We start from the raw sequence: 6787 nt of genomic DNA on the forward strand, positions 1-6787 counted from the left end.
CACTGGAGAGCGAACTGAGTCTGGAACAAAGAGGCGATCAGGGGGGCCGGTACCGGGATCCGGCTGGAGAGTCTGGGCGTCCTTAACAGTCTGAATTATGTCCCATGTAGCAGCTCCTACTACGCAGGACAGGGGAAGAATCAGGTCAGGCTCCGTATCCTCTCGGGATGACGAGTCGACACGAGAGAGGGCATCAGGCTTAGTGTTGCGAGAACCTGGTCGGTATGAGAGGGTGAAGTGGAAACGGCTGAGGAATAGAGCCCACCGGGCCTGACGGGAGTTCAACCTGCGTGCTGTGCGTAGGTAGGCGAGGTTCTTATGGTCCGTCCAAATGATGAAGGGGTGCTGCGTGCCCTCCAGCCAGTGCCTCCACTCCTGTAAAGCCCACACCACAGCCAGCAACTCTCTATTTCCAACGTCGTAATTTCTCTCAGACGGGACAGCCGGCGAGAGAAGAAGGCACATGGGTGAAGCTTCTGGGTCTTGGGGTCTCTTTGGGACAGTACCGCCCCAGCTCCGGTCTCAGAGGCATCCACCTCAACCACAAACTGGAGGGAGGAGTCAGGGTGTTTAAGGACAGGGGCTGAGGTAAACAGAGTCTTAAGGCGGGTGAAAGCCTCAGCAGCTTCAGGGGACCACCGATAGGGGAAGCTGGAGGAGGTGAGCCTAGTGAGAGGAGCAGCCACTCTACTATAGTCCCTAATGAACCTTCTATAGAAGTTGGCAAAACCTAGGAATCGCTGGAGCTCCTTACGGTTGCTAGGGACGGGCCACTCTGTCACTGCCCTGATCTTGGCTGGGTCTGGCTGTAGCTGGCCTTGAGCGATAATAAACCCTAGGAAACTCACAGAAGGGGTGTGAAACTCACACTTCTCAGGCTTGACATATAACTTGTTTTCCAAGAGTCTCTGGAGAACTAGCCTGACATGTTGCTGGTGTTCCTGGAGCGAACGAGAAAAGATCAATATATCGTCTAGATAGACGAACACGAAACGGTTTAACATGTCTCTGAGCACATCATTGATAAGGGCCTGAAAGACGGCGGGAGCATTAGTGAGACCGAAAGGCATGACTAGATATTCAAAGTGGCCGATAGGGGTCCTAAAGGCAGTCTTCCACTCATCCCCCTCCCTGATCCTGATGAGATGATAAGCGTTTCTCAGATCTAGCTTGGAAAAAACCTGAGCGGAGCAGAGGGGTTCAAAGGAGGGGTCAATCAAGGGCAGAGAGTACTTATTTTTAACGGTGATGTCATTGAGGCCTCTGAAATCAATGCAGGGACGGAGTGAGGAGTCCTTTTTCTTTACAAAAAAGAACCCAGCCCCTAGTGGAGACGAGGAGGGGCGTATGAGACCTGAAGCTAGCGAGTCATGAATATAAGTCTCCATGGCAGACCTCTCAGGGGCAGAGAGGTTATAGAGCCGACTGCTAGGCAAGGGTGCACCGGGGAGTAAATCAATCGCACAGTCGTACGGGCGATGCGGAGGCAGAGAGACAGCTAGCTCCTTGCTAAACACCTGTGCTAGGTCATGGTACTCAGGAGGAACATTAGACAGATCAGGAGGATTGGGAGCGACCGGGGGGCGACTAACTGAGGGAATGGCTGAACGGAGGCAGTGGGAGTGACAATGGACGCTCTAGTTGGTAATGGTGGCGGTTATCCAATTGATCTGTGGATTATGTAACCGGAGCCAGGGGAGACCTAAAACAATGGGAGCATGAGGAGACGGGATAACGAAAAGTTGAATGTTTTCACGGTGATTGCCAGAGATAATAAGGGTTATGGGAACAGTTCGGTGAGTGACCTTAGCAATGAGTCTGCCATCTAAGGCGGTGACGTTCTTGGGAGCGGATAAGGGTTCAAGGGGAATTTGGAGCTGTTGGACTAGGTCGTCTTGAATAAAATTATCATCTGCTCCGGAATCAATAAGTGCTTTGATGGGGACAGAATCGCGCCCCCAGAGGACACCGGAGGGAACAACTACACGCAGGGGAGGGCTAGAGGTGGAGGTCTGGCTCACACGAGTGCCCTCGTTCACAGGTGTCCTCTCTTTTGGCGTCTGGGGACAGTTGACAAGAAAGTGGCCCGCCTGACCACAATAAATGCATAACCGGAGGCTAATACGTCTTTGGCGTTCACTGGGGGTTAACCTGGCACGGCCTAATTGCATGGGCTCGTCAACAGGGGTAGAGGAGGACTCACTGGAAGGTCTAGGCCTAATAGGGGAAGAAGGAGTGGGTTGACCAGAAGGGGGAGCTACAGTACGGGACCTGAACGACCTATACTGACTCTTCTCCCTCTGCCTCTCCCTCAAACGATTGTCAATACGAATGGCTAAAGAGATAAGGCCCTCAAGGGAATCGGGCTCATCCCGAGAAGCTAATTCATCCTTAAGTTCCTCTGAAAGACTCTTCAAAAACACACCCTTAAGTTCGGCCTCCCCCCACCCGCTCTCAGAAGCTACAATGCGAAAATCAATGGAAAAATCTGCCACCGACTGAGAACCCTGGGAGAGGGAAAATAAGCGTTTAGTAGATTCTTGACCCTGAAGAGGATGATCAAAGATGCGGCACAGTTCACTAGAAAATGCAGAATAAGAGGCTAACACTGGGGACTCACTATGCCACACAGCAGTGGCCCAGCGGGAGGCTTTCCCGCGTAACAGATTCATAACAAAGGCTATTTTAGCTCTGTCAGTGGGGTAACTCGAGGGTTGCTGGTCGAACACTAAAGAACAACGTAACAAAAAACCTCTGGCGTTACCTATCTCACCTGAAAAGAACTCAGGGTGAGGGACTTGAGGCTCTCTAAAGTGGGGGATGGGAGGAGAAGGTGAAGGATCTACTGAGGGTGGCTGATTGTTAACAGGTGGAGGCTCTGCTGTTTTGAGGGTGTCCGAGTCCGCTGAGTCCATATTCTGGCCTGAGTCTTCTGTTATGTGAGTGTAAAGGTTGAACCCAGGATGCGGAGACGGAGAGCAGTTTTGAACAGGTTTATTGTGCAGGTAAGTGGGAACAGGAGGGGGGGGGGGTTCCAAGAGTCCGAGAAGGTGAGAGAGTGCTGGAGCTGGCTGCGGTGATCTGGGCAGGAGGCACTGGAAGGGAATGGAGAGGCACGTTAGAGGAGAGCACAGGAAAAACGGCCGGCTGTAGCTGAAGACAATTACAGTGCATGGAAAATAAAATTAGCAACTTCTTCTCACCTTTGTGAGGCATAACCCCTGCTGATACATGTCACGAGACACCAGGGGGAAGATAGGCCCCCCTGGCCCCTTTCCACAGGGCACTGCTTGATCCAGGTACTGGTGGCACTGGGTTTCAAACCCCAGCCTCTCCCGCCACAGGTGCTCATGCCCCCTCGGGTGCTTGAGAGTGTGCTGAACCCACTGCACCACCGGTACCTTTCACACTGGGTGATCTTCTCCTGGCACATTTATCATCATCATTGGGATGTTGGACTTTAAAATTCACAACCTCTCCTCTCAGACTTCCAGAGGTTTACCTTCTCACTTTGAACTCAAGTTGTCACCCAGCCCTGGTAAGACTTGAACCTGCAACCTTCAGACTCCCAGACAGACCTCTACCTCCCTAGCCCACATAGACAGACACCTGCTATCATCTCCTCAAGCCTTTCCCTTCTTTCTTCAGACTCAGCTCTTAAAAACTGACCAAGCCTAAGTAGGACTTGAACCTGCAACCTTCAGACTCCCAAGCAATCCTTTATCTCTCTAGACTACCAAAGCAGACACTTGCAACCTTCCAAAGTTCTCCTCTTGTTTATTTGGAGTCAAAGCTTGAAAATTGACAAAGTCGTCTGAAGATTTGAACCTGCCACCTTCAGACTGCCAGACAGACCGCTCTTCTTCTTTGCCACAGAGACAAACATCTCCTGAAGTTCCGAAAGGTTCTCCTTTTTCTCTTTGGACTCAAATCTTTAAGACTGACAACGTGTTGTTAAGATCTGAACCTGGACCCTGCAGTCTCCCTGGTAGTCCTGGATCCCTCTAGGCTACGGAAAGAGTTACAGATGAACGTCTGAGGTTTTCGTTACTTCCTTTGGACATTGGACTTCAAAATCAACCAGCCCCACCTGGATAAGGTCAGAACCAGGAACCTTTGGACTGCCAGTCAGTCTTCTATCACCTTCAGCCACAGGATCAGACTCTTGCTTCAGTTTCTCCAAAGCTTTCAGTGTTTCATTTGGATGTTGGACTTTCAAACTCATCAGTAGGGAATAAGAATTAGTCACAGACTTCCAGGTTGTCTTTTCAGGGTTTCCAAGAGCCTTTTCACCTTCCCTTGGTCTCGGTCTTGCAAAATTCTCCCTCAGGATCAAACACAGGATCTTTGATCAAATGAATCAGGCCTGGATGTGTGGTCTGAGACTGTACTCAGCTTTCCAAAAAATGTGATTAATCACAGTTAATTCATGATTTCACTAGAGGGCCTGGTAGGTTTGGATGGTGTTTTCCCCTAATAAATACAATCCTCAGTAAAAATCTGTATTTTGTTTTTACTCAGGTTATCTTTGGCAAATATTAAGATTAGTTCAATGATCTGAAGCATTTCATTCTGAAAAATATGCAGAAACATTAGGGATCAGGAGGTTGAAAATGCTTTTTGCCAGCATGAGCTTTTACAAACTTAAACAACAAACAATTCTATTTCCAGCTGGTATTTTTGTGCATAGTTGTGGCCTAATTTAGCGGTTAAAGGTACCAAAGACTGTCCTAAAAGAATTAGGCTTTATGGATAAAAGAGTTGGATATTCCTCCTTAACTTGGGTCAGTATTTTAATAGTTGGAGTTGCATGGCTTTATGGGGGACAAACAGAAACCTCTCCAAGTGTATACTTTTGTCCCGCGTTGATTTTAGTAACATTAGACACAAAAATAAAGAGATGAGGCACGTTTCCTCTCACTTTTAACCTCAAAATCATTGCTCAACCAAACACGACAGGATCTTCTCCATGGCACAGATATGTGTTTATTGATTTATTTTTATGCCTTTGTAAGATAGAGGAGGACGGCAGGTAGAGTCGGAAACAGGGGGAGAAACATGCGGTGGAGGACCTCAGGGTGGATTTGAACCCGGGCCGCCTGCGGACATGGGGAGCGCCTTTAACCACTAGGCCACCTGCTCCCTGTTTAGGCCTGTTGAGGTCTAGTCTGACCTGTATCAGTAGCTCCTGCTTCATCCCAGCCTCTCCTCTGTCTGTCCAAATGTCCCTCCTCCTCCGATGAAGCAGTTGTAATGTCAGTAGATGTCAACGGACCAGAAACCCTTGCCAGTCTGTAATCCTGAGTCAACACCCCATGACTCAGAGGTACACCACTGATGATGTGTCCCAAAGTTACACCTGTCCATATCCCAGGTGCACCTCCGATGGAGCTCTTAACATCGGGAACCACCAGGAGGAACTACTAGGAGGACTCCTGTCACTCTCAACACCAGGGAAACCCTCAGGTAAAGTGTATACCACCTATCGGCACAACGGACAGTTTAACGTGTTTCATGATTCCTTAGTAACCTGGAGATCATAGACAGTCAAGTGTAAATAAAATCAATGAGAAGGGATGGATGGATGGAGAAGGGCCATAGATCACACGGGTGTCCACACTGACATATAATTAGCAATAAGACGTGCCACAGTGACAGAAGCAGGGGTTTTCAACCGGGATTGTCAGACTTGAAGGAAAACTCAAAAGGGAGGACCCAAAATGCAGAGAAATAAAGAACTGATTTAATTAAACAAAATAATTTACTTGAAACAAAAAAACAGGAATTAAAATCAACTAAACAAAATCTAAAATAAGCACAAGGAGAGATCACGAGGAGTAGCATGAGCAAAGACATCAACTATGAACCCACACAGACACAGGGAGACACAGAGCTATATACACAGGGAGTGATTAACAATGGCAGACAGGTGTGGACAATCAGACACAGGTGAAACTGGTGAAGGATAATCAAAGTGGATGGAAACTCAAACTCTGCTAGGAAAAACTAAAACATGAAACAAAACAAGAAGCACAGAGAAACTTAACATGAAACAGGTAAATAAACTAGACATGAAACACAAGGGCTGTAAAACTAAACATGGAACACAGGGAATTACTTAATACAATAAAAAACTAGACACATGGAAAATAACAAAAGCCCAAAATACACAGAAACACAAAGACTATATAAAACACGAAATGAACTGAACTAAAGACTAAAAGCTGAACAAAGGAAACAGATAACATCTAAGAACTAAACCTAATACAAAGTCAATCTAGAAATCACAGAATTCACAAAGGAAAACCACGGGAAAACTCAGAAACATAATAAACCAAAACCTGGGTCATGACAGGGATGTTGGAGACAGATCTTATCGCTAAGGGGCGACACACCCACTGCACACGGTCTGCTCACACTTTACTTTATGGATCCGTGTCAAAGCTTCGTGTTTGTGTTGCTGGACGGAGGTGAATGTTGTCTGGAGGTATAAATGCAGGTCTGAGGTCCGTTTATGTCCAAGTGTAAGCTCAGAGTGGTTCTCCCTATGTAGGAATTATGGCTTAAAGAAGCAAGACTGGGGTGTGACAGCTGCTTTCATTCTCAGTCTTTTATTAAGCCGTCTTCATTTAAGGGCAGGGGTGTCAAACTCAATCACAGCAGGGGCCTGAGTCTGAGTCTGGGTCTAACCTGAGGGCCTACAGGGTCAACATTAACCATTAAATGCCAACCTAAATGATTGTGGGATTAAAAGTTGAACATGTTGAGTTAAAAACTCTGAATGTCA

Source organism: Cheilinus undulatus, linkage group 8, assembly GCF_018320785.1.
Source record: "Cheilinus undulatus linkage group 8, ASM1832078v1, whole genome shotgun sequence".
Taxonomy (NCBI): Eukaryota; Metazoa; Chordata; class Actinopteri; order Labriformes; family Labridae; genus Cheilinus; species Cheilinus undulatus.